This window comes from Camelus ferus, chromosome X, assembly GCF_009834535.1.
Source record: "Camelus ferus isolate YT-003-E chromosome X, BCGSAC_Cfer_1.0, whole genome shotgun sequence".
NCBI classification, from domain to species: Eukaryota; Metazoa; Chordata; class Mammalia; order Artiodactyla; family Camelidae; genus Camelus; species Camelus ferus.
The window spans coordinates 70006813-70031458 of record NC_045732.1 but is presented as its reverse complement, the minus strand read 5'-3'; the positions used below and the strand labels follow the sequence as shown (position 1 = coordinate 70031458).

The window sequence follows — 24646 nt, the reverse complement described above, 5'->3', positions numbered from 1 at the left end:
TTTTTTTTCAATTTCAATATAGTCAGATCTTGTTTGAGAATTTTTCCTTATAAATGACCTAAGGAAGGAAGGATTAGGAGACCTGAATGAAAGAAGATACACATTGTGTTCCAGGTTCAGATTCAAAATTGTAAAGAACGAATTCTACATAAAATAAAATATTGATTCACTACAATCCCAATCAAGACACTTCACATGCTTTTTTAGTAAAGCCTGACTAACAGGTCTTAATTACCAGAGATAAAGAATAAGAGAAGGCCTGAAAAAATATGTAAGGAATATTTTAACTGCAGCTTTATTACACGAAAATGAGACTTGCTATCTCCTTTTCTTTTCTTTTTTCAGGAAATCACCCACCCTAGGGGTTTGAAAGAAAATTGAACAGACATATGTTTCCATTACACGTTAAAGTTCTTTAAAAATGAGCATTTCTTTCCTTTAACTGTATTTCGGTTTAACTTGGTGATCCTCCTCCCTCTAAACGAGGGAAGGACCTCCTGCTTTCCCCATCACAGGGAGGGGGCGGAGCATCCTCTAGAAGCTTGGAAGTGAGCCGTCCCTGGCCAGTCTTGGGGGAGGAGCCGCATTACAGACAGACTTCGGAGGCCTCCGCTGAAGGGAGAGGAGAAGAAGCTTGGAGGTAATGGCTGTCGTAAAAGCTAGTTATTTTTCGAGATTTCTGGAGACTTGGCAGTAAAGGTGAGAAAAGAAGGGACTGTTGCTTTGGAGTAGTGGGAGAGGAGTGTCGTTTTGTGAGAGTCGTTGTTTCTGTGAGGGAATTAATATCTGGATTTTGTATTCCTCCCAGCTATTTTAAAAGTCCACTCTTTAAAAGTGGGGGAGGTGATCAGATTACACCTGCGGAAAAAATACCTCATGAGGTTGCAAAAGCTAACTGTTGAATAGGGCATTTTATGTTTCAGTCAGAAAGCAGTGGTAACAGAAAAATGATGAAACAAAACTTGAGAAATTAATGGTCCTTATTTTGAAAAAAAAAAAAGAGATTGTGATAATCCCAAATGAAAAATGAAGTTATTAGTTGGGAGTGTTGACTTTTTATATTTCTTTGGTTGTTGATTGGGTTTCTAACAAATCTTACTGTCTGGGTGGAGTTTGTATAGCAATAATCTGAAGTAATATATATCACTGTGCAAGTTTAAGTACTTCTCACAATTAGAAGTTTGGTTATCTGGCTGTTAAGAGAATGATGTATTCCTATTTGTACTGTAATATGAAAAATATCTGAAAGACCGTAAACTGAAGAATAATAAACATATTGATATAACAGAACACAACAATATATGTAGTAATAAATGATGTCTAAGGAAAAAAGAGAGGAAATTTTCCACTTCTTTTCCCACATTTCACTTAGCATATAGATCCTGTGTCACCATAAAAAATAACTGAGATAAGAATTTTAAAACATGGGGGAAAAAAACTGTCTGCACAAAAAATGTGTAAACATATAGAAACATGGAAAGATATTCAAGTATGTTGATGAATAAACGTAATTTCAAATTGTGTATTCTAATATATACACATCAGAGTGAGGGAAGGACATATATATGCATATATATATGAATACACTATTTTAAATAAAATATATATGATGAAATTTCATATATGATTAGGGAAAAATCAAGGGGATTAGACTCAAAAAAAAGCAGTGAACAATTCAGGGGTTGGGATATGAAGTTTGTGTATTTTCTTCTTTAGGTTTTGTGTACCTTTATGGTTTTTTTGAAACACATAGTGGAGCTGAAAGAGAAAAATCCATTTTGTTACAGACATAGATACCCACACACACTCCATTGTTTTTAGCTAAAAGTGGATTTTTCTGTGGATCTGAGAAGGCTGGTTATCTGGTTGCTTATGCTCTTCTTGCAGTTCAAATGTTTAGACTATTATCCAGACTTTGGTTCAAGTAGAAGATATTTATTTGTATTTTTATATAATCTCGAGAAAGAATTCAAGAAATGTTTAAAATATTGTGAAATAGTCATGGAGGCTCTTACATGCATAATTTTGAATACTATGCAGCTGTAAAAAGAATAAGCTAATGCAGTGAACTAAATGCAAAAATAAGAAAGGATGTGGGAAGTATACTCTCAAAATAAGCAAATTGCAGAATGGCCTGTAATATTAGTACAATGTACCCAAGAAAATTTTGGAAATATACATGCTACTTTATTATTTGGGCATATGAGTGTAATTGGAGACAGAACAGTTCAACCTTTTATATATTACATTTCTCCATTTAAAAAATCTTATTTTGAAAACAGTAAGCTTCAATAATTTTCATTATGAGAAGATAAGATAAAGCTTTAGAAATAAAGAATAATCTTGTAAAAGTAATTCATAAAAAGATGATGCAGAAAATATTTATTGATGTGGAAAGATGTTAAAATTTATCCTTGGTGGGGATAAAGGTCTGCTTTCAAAAAAAAATGCACATTTATAAATATGTATTAAGAAATCTGTAAATGTATAAAACAATCCATTACATTTTGACCATTATTCTGGGGATTTGCTTTCTTTCTTGAAATAATCAAAAAATGAAGAAAGATATACAGTATGCATGAGAGATATTATAAGAACAAACATTAAAATGGGGAAATATGATCCCATTTTTCTGCAACACACACACAACTCTTCAGTTGAAAATGAAAAAATGTACAAGCCTGAGAAGGCTACTGTCTGGAGGGCTGTAGTTCCCACCCTTTCTCACCAAGGACCTGGGTGTCTGCAGTTCTGGTTCTAGTCACAAGATGGCGCTTGCCAGGTAACCAAAATTTTCTTCCAGGCAACCATTTTTATGAAGTGGACAAAGCAATGAAATGTATTTTCTGTTAACAGATTATGAGACAATATGTAGAGTGTGATTGCAGTTCCGGTGAAATATTACACGTATATAAAAGAAAAAAAAACACAAGTACTGATGTGAGAATTCACAACAGAAAGCACTTAAAAAAATGTATCCACTCAGATTTGGCCTGTAGAGAGATACAAGGCAATTGTTACTTCCATTCTTTCTTGTTTCCAAATCATACTTTTTCATGAGAGGGATGATTTTAGCATGAACCAACTAGCATAACTATCACAGAGAGCATTTCAGATAATAAGGACAAGAAGGAAAATAAACATGGCATCTACATCACAGGGGAGATTTCTTCTCATTCCTGTGTGTCAGAATGACATGCCGGCTGAAGTTTTGGCAGCGAAGTTTCTTTACGCCTTTTCCATTTAATTGGTTTGATTCCCTGTCTCCTCTTGGACAGCTTAGGTCAATATCAGAGATACACACGACCTGGGGGATCTGCATGTGATGCCAGTCGAGCCCCAGAAAGGCAGCGTGACCACAAAAGTGCCGAGCAGGGAGAAGGCTCTGCTGGACAAGCAGTTGGAGTGAGAATAAAACCAACCACATCACAGGGCCAGACTCTCCACGATCCACGTGACACTGGGTAAGGCTCTTCCCATTTCATGAAATATTTCACATTAAACACACGTTGAAAACTTGGGGTATAATTTGTTTTGCTTCCTGCTCTGCAGCAATATAGCATGCTAAATTAAAAGCCACCTTTCATATCAAAGTCATGTTAGGTTCAGAATTTGAGATACAATTCATTTTGCTCCGTGTTCTGCAGGCGTAATGGTTTGTAATTAAAAGTCATAGCTTCTGGTTTTGAGGAAATAATATCTCATGTGTTAAAATCACTGTGAAGAAATAGTGTAAGAGACTATTCAGGTATTTACCAGAGGTTCCAGCCCATGGCCTGACTCTCCAATCCTTGACAACTATGCTAGGTTGTCATCACCACATACTAGATAGCATAGTTCTAAGGATTTCTTAAGACCTGCTTAAGGTCTCACAGCCTTCCTTAAATAGACATCTGTGTCCTCTCTTGAATGAGGTTGTTGATGCTGAACCTCGCTGTCTGCATCCATGATTTCTTTGGTTGCTTTGGAGAGACACTAACAGCACTAACAGCATAGGAAACACTAAAGCCAGCCTTCCGTCATGACAACCCAGTGAGATTTAAAAGGCCCAAATTATCCAGGAACACAAATAACGTCTCTGCCATTTTCAAAGGCCCTCCCACACACATTCCCTATTTATAGTACAAAATAGAAATAGTAAAGGTGGGATATTGGGTTTGTGTTGTCATAATTCTTCTCAGTTTTTGTTCCTTTCTCCCGAAAGATGTCCAGTTCTCTGACCTCCTCTGTCTGAAATGCACTACTTATTCTTCTGAATTTGTATCTTGTCTCCAGTTTCATTGTCCGTGTTGTTTCTGCTTAGCAGAGTAAACTTATCTGTTCCCTCTTCTTTTTTGCCGTGTTTTAATCTAATCCAGCTGTCACCTATTGAAAACACGTTATTCAAGCTACTTTGTATAGTCTCAGAAGGATAAGGAGAGGCTATAGCAGGTAAGAGCCATTTACTAGCCCTAACACAACAGAGTTAAGGGCCCTTCAAATACACTGCTTTTCTAGAAAACCAGGCAGCTAGAACCACACAGTGTCCCAGGGAGTTTTCCAGCACATTGCGTATCTGTTTATTGATTTCTTGTCTATATCCAGGTGCACTAACTGAACATGTGCAAATTCAGTTTCTCTGTGATTAAATTAGGACTTCTTTCCCCTCTTTTCCCATCCTTCTTGTCTCCTCTGTTTCTCACTACACACTTAGGCAGGTACCAAAATCTTTTTTTTAAATTATTGTACCTTCAAATATGGTTTAATATTTAATATTTAGACAACCTAGGTTAATATCAGAGGTGCATGTGAGTCATGTATGTTTCTTACCTGTGCTATCAAGTAGGGGACATTGACAAGTTAGCATAGTTGTCGGGGATTTGAAAATGTTCTCTCCACTGAGCTAATAAAGGTCTCAAACCCACAACTGTCTGCCTGCCTGCCTGTTTGAACACTTCAAAAAATGTAAGTCTATCATAATGCCTCTGTGGCACACTCCTGAAGGCTAGACATTGGATTCTGCCAACAGAAATCCATATTTCCTCACCAGAGAACCCTTGATATCCTTTACTCAGATTGGTTAGTGGAATAATTTTGATCCAGCTTGACCCTTCTTTCTTTAGAGCCCCTGATGCAGTTTTCTTTCCCTTTGTTTGTTAATCACAGGAAGAGCTGTGTCATACTGCAGCTCTGTTTCCCTAACCTGAATTAGTCAGAGGTGGCAGGAGACAGGAGTCGTGTTTACTTGTTCACTGTGATGATGGATGGAACTGTGAGGGCCTCACCAACTTTACCTGCATTTTGTGACGTTTTTCTTTTTAAAACATGTAACATTATCTTAAGAGAACTAACCCTTAAAGTGATCCATTAGCAGTATGTAGGTTTTACCCCTTCCTGGGAAACAATCCCCCTAGATTAAAGGCAATTTAAATCTAAATTTAAATCTTAATTTCTTGAATATTTTGTGAACAAAAAAAGCTCAATGAAAGAGGATATTGAATTTGAAGTTTCAAATAACAAAACACAAGAACAGGGAGCTGCCAACAGTAAATGAGGATAAAGTGGAATAGGCATTTCTCTGCGTAACAGGTGGTTTTCAGTCCCTGTCCAGGAATAACCATATCTGAAAGGAAAGTTACTACCAGGACCCTGCAACACAAAACAGACGTGTCTTAACTACTCAATGGCCAAGTGAAAGTATACGGTCAGTGCAAAAGCATAGTACAGAAACATATGTTTTAATTGGTGTAAGAATGTAGATTTATGTAAAAGATGGAGACATCATAGCTAAGTATGGTAATAATTGAAGGCTGTTGTAGTTCACCAGTGGGTCCACCAGCAGGGACGTAAGATTAAACAACACTCACTCGGAGGTTACATTCACTAATTCCCCCACAATAAGAAGGTGGATGACATCATCCTTGGTTATGCCCAAGAAACAGGATTCGAAGCCCAGAAGGCACTGAGTACTGGTGGAGAGAGAACACGTCTTTCTGTCTGGGAGTCAGAGAAGACTTTGGCTTTGATTTTGTTTTGCCCCCTTCCCAGCTTTATGACCTTGCACGTGAGCAAGAGTGCCCATTTCCTCACTCTCTTGCCAACTGTCTGTTGTATCATTTTTTTGGGGGGGGGGGCGCTTCATTACACATCAAATTAGGTAGAAAAGTGAAATTCATTGCTGTTCATATTTGCATCTCTTAATTAGGGAAGGTGAGTCTCTTTTGTGGATTGTTTAGTTTTAATTTTTATTTCTAATGTTTGGGTTTTGAGGAGCCCCCATGAATAGCACCTCTCTTTCCTCACTGAACAAATTGAACAAATTGATGTAAAATAAATGAAGTTGCAGATAGAAGCCTAAATGTCAGCTTTCGTACAAGGTGAAGGTAAGTTTCAGGGCACTGATTATTGTCAGAGTCAAGCTGGCTTTAAAACATCCAATTTAAACGATCTTACCAAACAGCCTGGAGGTTTGCAACTGTATAAGGACAGAGATACCTGTAGTTGCACTGCGTGAGCTTGGGAAGTAAATATTTGGAGTGGTTAACAATTACTCCCTCAGAACACTGTGAATTGTCTATGTCCCTTACTCTCTTTTTTTTTCACCTTCACTATTTTTTTCTTGTCAATTTGTAAGAGCTACTTTAGAGTAGAGATACTTTTTGAATTGAAAACAGTTTGTCAAGTTTATTCTTCTGTTTTCAGCTTTGCTTTATAGTGTTTTTACCAGGAATAGTTTTTTTTTTCAATTTTAATATATTCAGATATATATCTCTTATATCTCTCTTCATTAAGGATTTTGGCCGATGTTTTAGGTTTAAAAATGACTTTACTTGAAAAAAAGTGAAACTTTCTGAAGGATGAGGCAAACTGAGTAAAAGAGAAACCTATCATGTCCCATAGTGAGAGGAATTAAAACTGTAGAGATTTAATTCTCCACAAAATAATGCATTAATTTGCTGCAGTCACAAACAAAGACAAAGTGGGTCTTTTTAGTGGACCTTGATCTACCGGGTCTCAAAGTCTTTTGTAGAAGTGTTACCAGAGAAGGCAAGAAAAATCTGTAAGAGGTATTTTTAACTGAGCCTTTATTATATGATAAAGGAATATGCTATTTCTTTTCAGAATATCACCTACCCCTGTGTTTTGAGTGGAAATTAAAGAGACACATGTTGCCATTTCTCTTTCGAGTCCTTTTAAAAATGAACGTTTTTCCCCTTTAAGTGAATTTCAGTTAACTTGGCTATTCTCCTCCCTCTAATTGAGGGAAAGGCCCCCTGCTTTCCCCATCACAGGGAGGGGGCGGAGCATCCTCTGAGAAGCTTGGGAGTGAGCTGTGCCAGGCCAGTCTTGGGGGAGGAGCTGCATTTCACGAGGCTGCAGCTGACAAGAAGCTTCAAGGTAATGGCTGTCTTAAAGCTAGTTTTTTTCTGGGAATTTCTTCGGGCTTTGGTATAACGGTGAAAAAAAATTGATTGTTGCCTGGGAGAGGTGGGAATGAAATATAGTTTGGGGGAAATTGTTATTACTGTGACACAATCAATCCCCTGAAAATTTAGTTTCTCCCGATATTTTTTGAAGTCCACAGTGTGGGAATGGGTGATCAGATTACAGCATCTAAATTAAGACTTCAGTAAGGCATGCTGTTCGTGTTAATTTCTTACATGGCATCCCATATTTCTATCTTCATTACAGAATCTATTATCTTTTGATTTAAACATTTATTATTCTACAGAAAAAAAATAACTAGTAGAAAAATGTAACCATAAAAAGTGCTTGACACATACAAACACAAATATAAATGTACGATGAACATGGAAGGGATTCAGATATACTGTTGAATGATAACATTTGTAAAAAAAAAAATGTACATTTTCCTTCCAGAGGGAACTAGACTCCCATGTTAATAGTATCTCTGTAGTGTTCAGATTACTGAGGATTTCAAAGTATATTTTTAACCAGTTTCAGCATTTTTAGAATTGCTTTATTCCATGATCATTTTTTTAATTAGTAGAGCAAAATGAAGCTGAAACAAATTTGTACTCATTTGGTTTCAGATGCATAAGCATCCATAGACACACACGGACACGCAGACATACCCCTACTCCCAGTCTTTTGCCGATAGTGGAAATTTTCCTGGACCTGATCAACAGCGTAGCCTGGTTGCTGTACTGTGGCTACAGCCCTATGTTTGTCCTCCTTGTAACTCATTATGTCAGACCACAGGTACGGCTGTGGGCAGCAATAACCATTTTATTCTATCTTTTAAGTTCAAGAGTGAGACAGACAGAGGATCTGGTTTATTTCTATTAGCAGTTTCAGAAATATTGTGTGATGTGGTGCATCCTTACATTTACAATTGAATGTTATATAGCTGACAAATGGAAGTATGAGCATGTAGTGATTTGAAAAGATGTCTGAGAAGTAGTAGTAGGTGAAAAAGGCAAATTGCAGAATGACAAGTACCATGTTATGTCATTTAAAGATAAAGGACTGTGTTAATACGATATGTATAACAACATCAGAAAAAATACAAGGCTCCCTGGTATCATTTGTATAGTTTGAGAGACAAGATACTCTTTACTATCTCTATTTAAAAGTTATTCTTAATACATAGTTAATCATTTTTAACAATATCACAAATAAGTTTGAAGTAAAATGTAAATGAGGGGGGGAAATTACAGTTGAAGTGATTCAAACAAAAGCACGTTGAAAATACTGATAATGGAAAAAGTTTCAAACTGCTTGAGCACAGTAAAAAGCTGTTTTGAAATTATATGTATTCATGTATATATGTAAACAAAAAATATCGAAAGATATTCATGAAACAATAATACTGTTTTCCCAGAATTATACTTTCTTTTTAAGTCTTTCTTATCTATTCAATTCTCAGCAAGCATGCAATTTTTTTTATCAGACCCTTAGAAATAAAGACATTAGCATTCCATTTTTTGTGTGATGCATAACAAAACTTTAAATTTGAGTATGGTATATTCTAGAAGCCTGAGAAAACTGCTGGCTTGCCGGGATGTTAGTTCCCACCCTTCTCCCATAAAAAGGATCTGGTAGTAACAGGATGCAGCTCTGGTACCGGTCAGAAGATGGCGCTTGCCAGATTTTCCAGATTTTCTCCAGGCAACTATTTTTATGAAGTGAGCAAACAATGCCATGAACCGTAGTTTGTTTTAGCAGACTATGAGACAGCATGTAGAGTGTGATTGCAGTTCTGGTGAAAAAATTGTATGTGTCTAGAAGAAAAAGCCCCACACGAGGACTGATGTGAGAATTCACAACAGAAAGCACTTAAAAAATCTAGCCACTCAGATTTGGCCTGTAAAGAGACACAAGGCAATTGTTACTTCCATTCTTTCTTGTTTCCAAATCATACTTTTTCATGAGAGGGATGATTTTAGCATGAACCAACTAGCATAACTGTATCACAGAGAGCATTTCAGATAATAAGGACAAGAAGGAAAATAAACATGGCATCTACATCACAGGGGAGATTTCTTCTCATTCCTGTGTGTCAGAATGACATGCCGGCTGAAGTTTTGGCAGCGAAGTTTCTTTACGCCTTTTCCATTTAATTGGTTTGATTCCCTGTCTCCTCTTGGACAGCTTAGGTCAATATCAGAGATACACACGACCTGGGGGATCTGCATGTGATGCCAGTCGAGCCCCAGAAAGGCAGCGTGACCACAAAAGTGCCGAGCAGGGAGAAGGCTCTGCTGGACAAGCAGTTGGAGTGAGAATAAAACCAACCACATCACAGGGCCAGACTCCACAATCCACGTGACACTGGGTAAGGCTCTTTCCATTTCATGTTAAAATATGGTTAAGCTGAGAATATGGAGTGCCATTTACTTTGATTCTGGCTCAGTGACCATAACTTTTTAAATGAAAAACCTCAGATTCTAGTTAGGAAAGAATTAAATGTGTTAAACTCCTATGAAGAAATTATACAAATGAGTATGGTGATGTCTACTTATGGAAGACTTGCAGGTTCCAGCCAACTGCCTAACTCTCAATAAATACTTGAAAACTACCCTATTCAATAAGTCGCCATGACAGCCATTCAAGATACCTGACTCCTAAGCTCATCCTCTTAATGAGGTCATTGTGTTTTTGTCTAAGTCCAAGAGACACAAACCCCAGTATCTGTGTCTGGCTGCCTTGTGTAGATAAGGCAGCACTGGAAGCTTTAAAAAGTTAAAAGATTACCCTAGAGTAAACCTCAGAAGGCCCCAAAGTACCAAAATAGCCAGTAACAGAAATGATGTCCCTGATGCATTCCTCAGCACTCCCCTTCCCCAGTCTCCCACCGCACACACACTCATTCATTCCTTATGTTTCATAGCTATAATAAGGCCTACATACTGAAGCATTATAAAACTACTTCTCTTTTCTTGAATTTTTAAATATTTTCCCCAACCACAATATGTTTCTTTGGTGCCCAGTATTTATTTATCTTTTTGTCTGTCTTTTCCATTTTTATTGGCTACCTTCCTTCTCCTTTGACAGAAGAAGTCTCTTTGTTTATTCTCTCTTCTCTTTGCCTTTTCTTTAAGTGAGCATTGCCCATTCAAAATTATTTATTCAAGCTCCCTTGCAAGTTTTTAGGATGGTACATCTAAGAACAGAAGGAGGAAACTACTTAGTGGCCCTAAGGCAGTAGAGGCCTCTAAAATCACTGTTTTTGTGGTTAACCAGACAGTCCTACACAGATCGATGACCTAAGGATTTTTCTACATGATTCAGAGTTCACTGATTGATTTCTAGTCTATTTCAGATGTACCAATCAACCACATCACATTCAGATCTTCAGTGGTTCATTTGGACATCTTTTCTTCTTTTCTCCTGCATTGTTACGTTCATATCTGCTTGCTACACACTTAGATTGTTACTGAGCTTTTAAAAATTATTTTATCCTTGTAATACATTTTGATATCCAGTGGTAACAGTGGTCCCCTTTAGTGAGCTAGTAGAAGTTAGAACTCGGTCCCAAACCCATGTCTGAATATGTCTATTTGAGAACTTCTAACACATAACAACCTTGCCATAATGCTTGTCTGAGAAACTCTGAAGTTTAGACAGTATATTTTTAACATATCTCCTCACTAAAGAACTGGTAAGTACCTTTATTCAGAGTGATGAGAGGAATAATTTTGGTCCAGCTTGGATCTTTCTTTTCCTATGGGTGTCTAGAGGATGGCGGGGATGGAGATGGAGTCGGGGTGAGGAACACAATGAGAAGGAGATTCCTTTATCTTTAAATCCCCCAAGGCAGATCCAATGAAGGTCTTTCACTTTGCTTGTTAATCCTGTGATGAACACTACAGCTTAGTCTCTCTACTTCAACACTCAGAGCGTAATAAAGCTTTATTTGATATGTGCTGGGATGATGACATTGTGAGGTCCTCATCACTCTGTCTTTCACTTTCTTTTTTTTATATGTTTCCCATTGCATCATCCTGACTCTTGAATTCCCATGGGCTCTGTGTATGTTTTAGCATTACCTAGGAAATACAGAATCTCCAAACAGGACAGGTTCATCTTATGACTTCTAGGTCACTGGTTGGTATTTTTTTTTCCCCTACATTATGTGTGTTCATATACATTAGACCAGAGAGTATTGTGTCCCTTTGGCCCTGTCAGTGATTCACTATGTGGCTTGCCCTTTTCTTACCTGGAATGCTCATCCTTAGTAAGTTTTCTTCTGATATTCTTCCTCTTCAGGTGGGCTGACATTCTATCAATCAGTGAACATTAATAATAAGATTTTGACTTTATTTACAGTTTCAGCTGTTTGTGCCTGTGCCTTAGGAGTCATTGAAATTTTGAATATCCATTTAGAATCTAAGATTTCTTGTTTTACCTATGCTCATGGCTCCCTCGTGGTCTTTGGGAGTATTTTAAATGGATCATTTCTTTTATATGGACCTTATACACTAAAAATGTTGATATTTATTTATTCTATAACCACTCTGTCTCTCATATGTTAATTGGCTTCTACTTTCTCACTGGGATCGTATTCTTAACCAGAACTGTCTCCAGATTATAGGCCATTGGCTTCTGCTCCTTCCTTTCCTTCCCCTCATATGGCTGACTGGCACGTGAGAGCTTTGGTACAGTTAAAGGCTCTCCCAGTGAGGATGCATTTCACAAGCTAGGTGATGCTGATGTCCTCTGGATTCTTGACATTTGTCCTACATTAACTGACTTTTCAACAAAAGAGATATTTAGTGGAAATATGAATTTATACAAAGAGTTACATAACCACATCAAAAGTCAGGTTTTAGGTGCCCCCCTACATTTTTAAAGCAAATTCAGTAATAAAAGTTATTAAAAACTAGTTAGACTAAACAAATTGAATATCTAATATATTCATTCTACATTCCAGAGGATATTTTTACACATACCTTGTGGTACTCACAACCTCCTTTGGCAATCAGTGACCCAAGGGACAAACAGAATTCCTGTATGTAGCCCCATTACTCTCACTGTAAAATCTAAACTTCTTATATGTGTTGTATTCTGATTGGATTTTAAGATGCAGGTTTATTAAGGTATAATTTACATAGAGCTAAATTCACTCTTTTAGGTATATAGTTTGATGAGTTTTGACAAACATATACAGTCATGTAATAACCAATACAGTCAGGCTATAGAATATTTCCACAACTCCAAAATGTTCCTTTCTCCCTCACTGAAGTTAGCACTCTCTCTCTACACCAGTTCCTGGCATAGGAACATGCCTATTGTTTCTGTCCCTATAGTTTTTCATTTTCCAGAATATCATATAAATGGAATCATACAGTATGTGACCTTTTGCATCTGGCTTCTTTCACTTATCATAACATTTCTGATATTTACCCGTGTTGTTGCATGTATCAGTAGTTCATTCCTTGTTACAGCTTACAGGTATTCTATTATTCTACAATTTATGTCTCCTTTCACCAGTAGATTTGTCATATTTGCTGATTGTGATTAAAATTGTTATGAACAGTCCAGAACAGATCATTGTACATAAGTTTTATTTCTCTTGGGTAAATACCCAAAGAATGAGATTTCTGAATTTTTGATAAGTTTATGTCTAACTATATTAGGAACTGCCAAAGTGTTTTCTAAAGTAGCTGTGGAATTTATATTTCCACCAGCAACGTATAAGGTCCTGTAGCTGTGCATCATTGCCACTCGTTGATACTGTCGGCTTTTTTTTCTCTTTTTAATATTAGCTGTTCTTATAAAGGTATTAGTGGTAGTTTAACTCACATATCCTTAATTACTAATGATATGGATTAGCTTTTAATATGTTTGTTTGCCATTCATATATCTTTTTTGATGAGGATCTATTGAAATTGGTTGTCCATTTTCAAAATTGAGTTGTTAATCTTATTATTGAATTGTAGAGTTCTTTATATATTCTGGATACAAGTTGTTTGTTTGTTTTTATCAGATAAGTGTTTTCTAAATATATTCTCCCACTCTGGATTTCCACTTTGTTTTTTGAAGAGCAGAAGTTTTCAGGTCGATTTTATCAAATGTTTTATGGTCCATGCTTTTTGCATTCTAATAAATCTTTATCTAAATGAAGGTCTCAAAGATTTTCTACTTTGTTTTCTTCTACATGTTTTGTAATTTTTGCTTTTACACTTAGGTCAGTAATTCATTTTGAGTTAATTTTTATATATGATCTTATCTATGGGTTTAAGGTAAATATTTTGCATATGATGTCCAATTTTTCCAGCACTATTTGTTGAAGAGACCATCATTTCTCCATTTAATTACCATTGTCAGAAATCTATAGATCGTATATGCTGATTTGTTCATGTTTTATTTATCTATATGTCTCTATCCTATGTCAATAATACAGTGTTTTGATTACTGTAGTCTTGAAATGAGGTAGTGTGACTCTTCCAACTTTGTATTTCCTTCTGAAAATTGTTCTGGCTATTCTAGTTCCTTTGCTTTTCCATATACATTTTAGAAATACCTTCTCAATTTCTACAGAAATCCTACTGGAATTTTGATAGAAATTCCATCAAATCTATAGATATGTTTGGAGAGAAGTTACATCCTAAAACTAGTTCATCTTTCACTCAATGAACATAATATATTTCTCCATTTATTCAGGTCTTCTTTAATTTCTCTCATCAATGTGTTGAAGTTTTCAGCATACAAATCGTGCACATATTTGCTAGGTTTATTCTAATTTAGTATTTTCTGGGGGTTGATGATATTATAAATGGTGCTTTCTTAAACTTTAACTTCCAATTTTTATTGTATCAAAACAAATTATATTAACCTTACATCTGGTGATAATAATAAACGTACGTATTAGATCTAGTAGCTTTTTTTTTTTCTTTTGGTAAATTCAGTAGGATTTTCTGCATAGATCATCATGTTGCATGCAGTTAAACAGTTTTATTTCTTCCATTCCAATCTGTATCCCCTTTATTTTTCAGATATTATTTATTGGCTAGGGTCTCTAACATAATGTTGAACAGAAGTAGTGAAAGCAGACATCCTTGCCCTGTTCCTGATTTTAGAGGAAAAACATTCTGTGTTTCATCATTAATTATGATGTTTACACTAGGTTTTTTTTTGTAAATGCTCTTGATCAGTTTGAGGGAGATCCCTTTAATTGCTAGTTTGCTCAACATTTTTATCATGAATGTCTGTGGAATTAAGTCACATGCTTTTTTTGCATCAATTGAGATGATATTTTTCCTCTTTATTCAGTCTGTTGATATGGTGAATTATGTTGATTGATTTGCAAATGTATAACCATCCTTCTATTTCCAGGATAAACACCATTTGATCGTAATATATTATCCTTTTCTATACCATTAAAATTCTTCTGTATAATTTTCTATGTAATTCTATGTAATTTCTGTATCTATATCATTAGATCCATGTCTTTGTTTATGAGACACATTGATGTTTAGTTTATTTGTTCTGTTTCTTCCCAGTGTGAGGTTAATGCTGGTATCATCAAATAAGTTGGAGATTGTGTCATCCTTTTCTCTCTTCATTACCATCTGGCTTGTATAACATATGTATTTTGCTTAGAGTGCAGCCTGAGCACCAGAGGATTTTTCTCAATGATCTTTCTCCAGCCTAAATTTTCAGCAGTCCCTTCACACCTGTGCCACTGGTTGAAGGTCTCTTCACACTCTTGCCTGTTTTGCAGCAGTGGGCTCCTGTTATTATTAGGTGCTAGGCTTATGGTGAGGCAGGGAGTGTTTCCTGTTGTTCTGTACAGCCTCAGCCTTACAGAGGCCCTGTGTACCTAGGCCTTGAGGGCTGTGCTTTCTCAGCATCCTTTCCCCTCCAAATGGCAGCTAAACTCTGATTTGTATCTGGTGTTGCTCTTTCGTGGGAAATACATTCTTGCCCCTTGCTTAGGAGTAGCTCACTACTGCTTTTTATTCATGTAGGATCCTTGCCTTAAGGGTTTCGTGTCTTTGTCTCGGGGATGGAAGGGTTTCCTATCTCCCCTCCCCAGGAAGATAGCTATTGCTTCTGCCCCTCAACCAGAAGTAAGGGATTTTCACCTGGGTCCCGGAGGAGATGGTTTGTGCTTCTCCCCTAGTGGCTTAAGGCTTTTGCTTGCCATGATAGAAGGGTTTGGATAAGCGTGTGGGGCTACATGTCTGTCCGCCAGCAACAGCTGATTGCCTCCTGCATACCTGAACCACTGGCGTAGGCTCATTTTAGTTTTCTGCGTTGTCCCCAGTCATGTTTGTGTGCTTCTGGTAAAGGATTGTGAAAAATAATTTGGCAGTGAGTGTGTAAGTGTCTTGGGTGCCACATATTCCAAACTGCTGACACACTAGCCCATTAAGAGTGTAGGAATTTAAGAATTCATTACAAGTTCAGCTGATTTCTCTTTACCTGCCTGCATGACAGCAGACTTCTGTCTCCATGCTTTGCCAGAGGGGCTCGTTGCCCTTCGGAATTCAGTTTACCTCAGTTCTGTGATGAGCTCAAGGAATGTTATGGTTTTGTTGATTAGCTAGATTTTTATCACTGTTAAGTTATGGGTGACATTCTCCTATGGCTTTTTATATCCTAAGTCAAAACGAAACTGATGCTTTCTAATAATATATGTATGAGTGTTATTTTTGTTTTCTTTGTTATTAAGTCTGCTTTAAGAAGAAGCAGGTTTCTAAAGCATATTATAAGTGTTGATTTTTATATAATGGCTATTAAGTTTTTCCATTTAAATTTTATTTTTTAATTATTATACAGTCAGATCATACTTTAAAGTTTCATATGTAATACATGACTTTTTGGTATACACATCTTTGGATTTTACACATGGATAGATTCATATAATATATATATAATATTCTATTATATATATAATATGTATTATGTACAATCACTACTAAAGTCAGAATCCAGCAGAGTTCCATCACCCCCTCAACTTCCTGTGCTACCCCTGTATGGTCACACACCCCCATCTGGAACCCCTGGCAGCTGCTGATCATTCAGTATACTTTTCTCTTTTTGAAAATGTCATATAAATGGAAGTGTGCTGTATTGTGGTGGACACACCCTAGGTGATCCACCCACTTGTGTAATTCCCTCCCCTGAAGTGTGGACAGAACCTGTGACTTGCTTCCAGTCAATAGAATTTGGCAAAAGTGATGGGATGTCACTCACTGCCATAACTACATTACGCTGTATAAGACTAATTTATGTTAAGTTAGATGCAGAACCAGATAAAGAATTCTCCTTTAAGTTCCAGTGGCTCCCAGGACATAACTATTTCAGAGTCATTAATTATTTCATCCATTCATCCAGCCCACATTTGTAGAGCATTTTTGATTTGCGATGAGGTAGGTTCAGTGTATCTTATTGCTTAGAAGCACGGACTCTGGAGTCAGAGTACCTGGACTCAAATCCCATATGGCCAGTATTCTCTAGGTATCTTTGTAAAAGTTAATTAACCTCTCTAATACCTCATCTACAAAACGAGAATACACAGAATACCCACCTAACAGGATTTTGTGAGAATCAAGGGAAATGGTGCATACAGAGCACTTGGCAGACTGCCTGTCACGTGGTAAGGAAACATTTTTGGTTTCTATCATCTTTGTCATTGTTATTAATAATATTACTCTTGTTATGCAAAATGAGTTGGTTATGGGACTGTCCTACACTAAATAGCCATCTGATTATTAAATGAGATAATATGTCAAGTGCTGGGAACAGTGCCTGGCATATAGAAGACTTTTATAGGTATTAGATATTATTATATCTATAATTATTATCTATCTTCATTATGATGATAGTAGTAGTAGCATTAATTATTATAGGTTATCATTCTTGTCCCTCTCCTTCTACAAAACAATGAAATATAAAATATTGTCCAAGGAATTTATCTTTTCCTTTGCATTTTGTTTAGAAAATGATGAGGTGGTGTAGCACCTCCTGAGTAATGTGCGATGTAGAAAATTGACAACCTTGGAACTAACAGAGCATTGTAAATCAAGTATACTTCAATTTAAAAAAAAGAAAATAGACAAAATAAACACAGGAAAGCATAGTTTTAATATAATGACTATGCTTTATGTGCATTTGTTTTTTCCAAACGTGAAATGAGAAGACAGAATGAGAAATATTATATTATAAAATATATAATTGAATCTATCTCTTCATTTTAATAAAGCCATTTTTACACTGGCTTGATAATCTTCTTTAAATTATATAGTAATACTTTGAAAGCTTTGACAAGATTAATTGTGTAATAAGAATGATATTATTTTTGTTGGTGATTTTAAGATCACCTGTTTTTTTCTACTGCTAGAAAAAGTGGGAAACACAGTGACTTAGGTAAGCTAGAAGTTTGTTATTCCACTAAGTTGAAGTAATTGGAATGAGGTTTTCCCTTATTCAGGGATTCAGGATCTTTTATCCCTAGTGAGTTGCATCCTTTTTCTAAGTCACTTCTTGGTCCAGAATGGCTGTACGAATTCTGTCATGGTCACATTCTTGGGGGTTGGATTAGGGAGAGCAAGAGGGAAAATGAGGAAAAAAAGCCCAAGACGGCTGCTTATCCGCTCTGGAGGTACCTTTTCTGGAATCTTCACAACTATTTCTGATTGCATTCTTTGGCAAAACCTCCGTCACATGGCCATGGCTCATAGCCGGGGAGTCTGGGGAATGAAATATTTTAAGAGTTTACACTGCCACCCTGAATACAACTAGGGTGAGCAAATAGAAATTTCTGCCCCAGTCATTATAAATATGATACATGGCTGTAAAAAAAAAAAAGCATTAGATAAATAACAGATGTCTATAAAAGATCAAAAGGGAAAACTTCTGTGGCAGAAAGAATGCTGTGTTCCCCAGATTCTGTTTCATTTTCCTCCTGGGTCATGGGAAGACTACCTTCCCCAGCTCCCCAGCCTCAGTTTAGTGAGTTAACTGTGACCAGCAGTGAAGCTTGCCAGACCTGGCTCCTAAAACTTTCCACAGGATTCTCCAGTGACCTTTTTCATTAGATTGCTAGTCAGTTGCAAAGACTTTGGAGGACTTTCAGGCCAAAGAAGATGGTAGAGCTGTAGGGTGGAAGACGTTTGAGTCTCTTAATGACTGCTTAGAATCCTCTCTCTTTCTGGCCACTTGATGACCTCCATTGAATTTTGACATCAGCATTATAAACACTTTTGGGGCTGAACCCCTGAGATTTAGGGGTTGTTTTTAGCAGAAAACATTACATACTCTAATTGTTAGAGCCCTCAATAATATACTAGCTTAGAGATTGTATTCATAAATTTAGTGGTATGTATTCTTCCAATATTAGTGCTTACATAAAGGTGGAGTTTAAAATGTGTATATATGGTTTATTTTATATATAAATAAATTTATGTACAAATTAAAATATTTAAAAATAAAATATATATAAATCTATATATTTTATGTATTGCCAATTATATAATACAAAGGCCAAATAAAACACTTCAGTTCCAAATATCTTCATTCCCAAAATTATCACAATGAGATATCACCTCACACCTGTCAGAATGGCTATCATCAAAAAGAGCACAAATAACAAATGTTGGTGAAGATGTGGAGAAAAGGGAACCCTTGTACACTGTTGGTGGGAATGTAAATTGGTGCAACCACTATGGGGGACAGTATGGAGGTTCCTTAAAAAACTAAAACTGGACTTAGCATATGATCAAGCAATCCCACTCCTGGGCATATATCCAGAGGGAATTTTAATTCAAAAAGATATATGCACCCCAGTGTTCATAGCTGCACTATTTATAGTCACTAAGACATGGAAACAACCTAAGTGTCCATCAACAGATGACTGGATAAAGAAATTGTGGTATATTTTTACAATGGAATACTACGCAGCCACAAAAAAGAATGAAATAATGCCATTTGCAGCAACATGGATGGACCTGGAGATTGTCATTCTAAGTAAAGTAACCCAGAAAGAGAAAGAAAAATACCATATGATACCACTTACATGTGGAATCTAAAAAAAGACAAATGAACTTATTTACAAAACAGAAGGAGACTCACAGATACAAAAAACAAACTACAGTTACCAGGGGGCAGGGGGAAAGGGGTGGGGAAGGACAAATTGGGAGTTTAAGATTTGCAGATACTAAGTATATAAAATAGATAAACAGTAAGTTTATACTGTATAGCACAGGAAACTATATTCAATATCTTGTAGTAACATAATGAAAAAATATGAAAACAAATATATGTATGTATATGTATGACTGAACTATTATCCTATACATCAGAAATTGACACAAAATTGTAAACTGACTATTTTTCACTTAAAAAAGTGTGTGTGTGTGTGTGTGTGTGTATGCAATGGAATAGTAGTCAGTTATAAAAAAGAATGAAATTAATGAAATGTTGCCATTTGCAGCAACATGGGTGAACTTGGAGGGCATTATGCCTAGTGAAAAAAGTCAGAGAAAGACAAATACTGTATAATATCAGTTATGTGTGGAATCTAAAAAATACAACAAACTAGTGAATGTAACAAAAAGGAGACACTTGGATATAGAGAACAAATTGGTGGTTACCAGTGGGGAGAAGGAAGGGGGAGGAGCAAAAAGGGATAGGGGATTAAGAGGTACAAACTACAAGTCACAAAATAAGCTACTAGGATATACTGTAGAACACGGGAAATAGAGCCAATATTTTATAATAACTATAAATGGAGTATAACCTTTAAAAGTTGTGAATCATATTGTACACCTGTAACAAAAAAAAGAATAATTACGTATTTTGAGTGCTAATATAAAATTGTTTCCATAGTACCTAATCAAGAATAATAAAGGTGTTTTCTAACCTCCCCCCCCCCAAGAAAGAATAAAGTAAAAGTTACTGGAGATACTCACCAGCCACTGAAAACTAAGGCTTTGACTGCTTTGGTGGAGGGATGCCCAACACCATCCTAGGTTTGCGAGGACCCTAGCACTGAGGTCTTCACAACCCATAGTATCTTCATGTGTCTTTACATCTCACGTTTTGGATTTCAAACTGAATTACACATTGGATGCTGTGAGTTCAACGAACATTTGTTAAGTATGTGTATTTCTAGATGTTGAATCAGGTTCTGAATTAATCAGGAGCAGATAGTCATTCTCTTTGGCCAATGTATCAGTTTCCTTTTTCTGCTATAATAAAAAATAACATTTTTTATTTTATAAATAAATTTATATATAAAATAGAATTTATGTTTAAATATTTATATATAAATATACTTTATATATATTACATATTATATAATATAGGGGCCAAATAAAACATTTCATTCCCAAATATCTTCATTCCCAAAACTATCACTAGTGATGTTTAAAATTGGCTTTCTAAGTTAAATCAGAAATCTAAACTTTAATTTAATACAAAAGAATTTTAATGAAAAAAATGGGCAAAATATATTTCAGACATACAAATAAACACATGAATTTTTTAATTGATTTTCCCCACATTGAATTGTGTGAGTGAAAAATACCAATAAAATATAAGAAGGAATTGCCAGTTATTGATGAGGGTGTATGAAATGGGTACTTCCTGCTGAACCACTTATTTTCAGCCTCTGGTCAGAAATATCCATGTTGATAAAGAAGTCTCTGGAACATTCTGAAGCATTTAACACAGGAACTGAATAAAAGGCAAGACATACCAGAGACATACCGTGTCCTGGAAACAGGAAAAAAATTATAGAGAAGTCATTCTCCCTAAAATAATGTACAGTTGTAGTGCAGTCCCAATCAAGATCCTTAGTGAACTATTTTCATGAAGCATGACCAGCTGGGTTTTAAATTTACCTGCCGAGTTAAGGTGCAAAGAAGGCAAGGAAAAAATATAAAATAGTTTAGATTTTTAAAAAATAAAGTGATTTGCTACCTCTTTTCAATAATGCGTCACCCTAAGGGAAACTAAACAGACACTTGTTGCCAGTTCACTTTAAAGTTCTTTTAAAAGGAACATTTTTACCCTTTAACACTTCAGCAGCTAAACTTAGCAGTTCTTCCTCCTCTAATTCAAGGAAGGGCCGTTTGTCTTCTCCATCACAGGGCGGGGGCGGAGCATCCTCTGAGAAGCTTGGGAGTGAGCTGTGCCAGGCCAGTCTTGGGGGAGGAGCTGCATTTCACCAGGCTGCAGCTGACAAGAAGCTTCAAGGTAATGGCTGTCTTAAATCTAGTTATTTTATAGGGATTCCTCAGGACCCTAGAGTAAAGATGTGAAAAGTAGGGACAGTGGTCTTAGAGGGCTGCGAAGAGTGTGTAGTTTTGAGAGAATTGCTGGCATTTTGAAAGAATTAATCCTTTGGAATTTTTGTAACTCCCAATGCTTTAAAAGTCCACAGTGGGAGAAGGGGTGATCAGATTACAGCCTCTATATTAAGACTTCAGTGAAGCATGGCTGTTCATACTAATTTATTGACTTGGCATTCCATGTTTATATTGCTAGATATTCTATTACTGTTTGAATTTTTAAGCACTTATTAATTTGCACAGAAAATGATGGATAAAAATATATGACAGCATAGGGGGAAATACTTCTATAAATTGATTTACATATAGAAAGACTGTGTATGTGTCACCTGTACATGAGCATGGAAATGGGAACATATATGTATTTGAGTGAAGACACTTGCACATATATATGCATGTATATGTGTTTAATTAGAATAAATATGGGAGAAAATAAACTCCCATGTTAGTCAGCATTTCTGGATGGTCAAGTAACTATTTTAATATTATTTCTTAGCCTGTGTCAGTATCTTTAGAGGAGACTTCCCCATGATTAATTTTATAATCATAAAAGAAAACAAAGCTAAAACAATATACCCAATTTGTTTCAAACACATAAGCATTCATAGACACACACACACATGCAGACATACCCCTGCTCCCAGTCTTTTGCCGATAGTGGAAATTTTCCTGGACCTGATCAACAGCGTAGCCTCGTTGCTGTGCTATGGCTACGGCCCTATGTTTGTCCTCCTTCCAACTTGTCCTGTAAGACCACAGGTATGGCTGTGGGCAGCAATAACCATTTTTCTCTATCTTTTAAGTTTAAGAATGAGACAGAGAGAGGATCTGGTTTATTTCTATTAGCAGCTTTAGCAATATTGTATAGCATAGTGCATCCATACAGTGCAATACTACGTATCTGGAAAATAAACACATGAACCCCTACATGTAGTGATTTGAAATGTCTGCGAAGTAAAGTGAAAAAAAGTAAATTGCAGCATAGCATTGGTCATATAATCTCACTTAAAAATAAATATATGTGTTAGCAGGACATATATATGCTACTATAATTAATGCAGCCAAATCTGGGAAAATATATCTGCCACACTTTTAACAAGATTATTTGTGTAGTTGGAGAAACAGGACTAGCTTTACTGCTGTCTATTTTTTGAAATATGAATATATACTTATTAATTTACTTACCTTACATCATCAGGGAAAATATTGCAATATTTTGTTTCAAATGTGAGGAAAACCTCATTTAAAGTAATTCATAAATCATGTGGAAAATACTTATGTAGGATGATGTTCAAACTATGCTCTTAATTGAGATCTGATGTTGTTTTGAAATGATACTCATTTGTCTATACATGTAAAAACATTTTGGAAAGATAGAAAATATTCATAGTGATTATTCGTATATAGTTGTACTTAGTTTACCATGTATCTTTCTGCATCTTTTCAATTTTTAATAAGCTCTGGATATTTTATAACCAGAAACATTGTAGTTGAACACATTAAGATCCTCTTACCATTCTACACAAAACCCTTGAACTTAGAAAGTTCTAGAAGCCTGGGAAGGCTCCTGACTGGCTAAATGTAGTCCCCACCCTTCTCTCATAAGAAAAATACATTAGTGATTGAGGCTTTGCAAATAGCTTCTGAGGAGGCTGCAGTTCTGGTTATAGTCACAAGATGGCGCTTTCCTAAACATTCTCCAGGCAACCATTTTTATGAAGTAGACCAAGAAAGCAGTGAAACGTATTTTGTATTAGCGGACTGTGAGACAGCAGGTAGAGTGTGATTAAATTTCTGTTGAAAAAGTAGATGTGTAAAGGAGGGAAAATTCACATGGCGATTGATTTGAAGATTCAAACAGAATCTATAGTCTGGCTCATAGTAGACACAAGGCAGTTGTTACTTCCCTGCTCTCTTGACCTTATTGCACACTTTTCCTGAGAAAGATGATTTAAGCATGGACCAAATAGCGTAACTGTATTACACAGAGATCATTTAAAATAATAAGAATAAGGAGGACAATAAACATCTTATCTACATCACAGATGAGTTTTCATTTCATTCCTGTGTTTCAGAATGACATTCCTTCTAAAGTTTTAGTAGAAAAATTTCTTTATGCCTTGTCCATGTAATTCATTTGATTCCCTGTCTCCTTTTAGGCAGCCTGTCTCCTTCTGGAGTGAGAATCAAGACAACCCGATCACAGGGCCAGACTCTACATCAGGTAAGGCTCTTCCCATTTCACAAAATATTTCAAATTAAAAACATATTGAGAACTTGGGATATAATTTATTTTGCTTCCTTCTCTGCATTTTTAAATTAAAAAACCACATTTCATTTTAAAATCATTTTAGGTTGAGAATTTGAGATACAATTCATTTCGCTCCCTGTTCTGTAGCCATAATGTTTTATAATTAGAAGTAATAACTTCTGCTTTGGGAAAAGAATTTCATGTGTTAAACCACTATGAAGAAATCATGGGAGAGACTATTCACATTTCTACCTGAGGTCCTAGCCAGCTACCTGACTCTTAAGAAATCTGTGATAATTATCCAGTCCAATATGTGAACCTAGCAGCCATTCTGAATCTCTGCCTTCTAAGCTCATACTATTAACAAGGTCATTGTGTTGTGGTCTGGGGTCAGGAGATACAGACCCTATTATCTTTGTCCACCTGCTTTGGGTGGACCGGGAAGCATTTACAGCTGAAGAATTATAAAGCTGTGTGTTCAGCTAGAACAGTGCTTCCAAAGAGTTCTTGGACAGGTAGCCTTACCATCACTTGATCACTTATTATAAAATACAAAGTGTTGGATCCTATCCAGACCTTCTGAATAAAATTCTCAGGATAGGGCCTAGAAATGTAGTTTTAACAGTTCCTCCAGATGATTCTGATGTAT

General features: G+C 36.1%; 1 protein-coding gene across 18 annotated transcripts in view; it reads left to right on the top strand.

Annotated features, from left to right (window-relative positions):
• Window positions 1–448: 448 nt before the first annotated feature.
• The window catches only part of PWWP3B (PWWP domain containing 3B), a 66261-nt gene continuing 42063 nt past the window's right edge, over window positions 449–24646 (top strand). For 4 of the 18 annotated variants that reach the window (XR_004318306.1, XR_004318310.1, XR_004318307.1 and 1 more), the window contains exons 1-5: window positions 450–699; window positions 3279–7377; window positions 9595–9778; window positions 21546–21651; window positions 23906–23970. The gene's annotated coding sequence lies outside the window, so the exon portion shown is untranslated. Of the gene's footprint in view, window positions 700–3278; window positions 7378–9594; window positions 9779–21545; window positions 21652–23905; window positions 23971–24646 lie in introns of all 18 variants that reach the window. The other 14 variants (XM_032476112.1, XM_014563650.2, XM_014563649.2 and 11 more) reach the window with 14 other exon arrangements.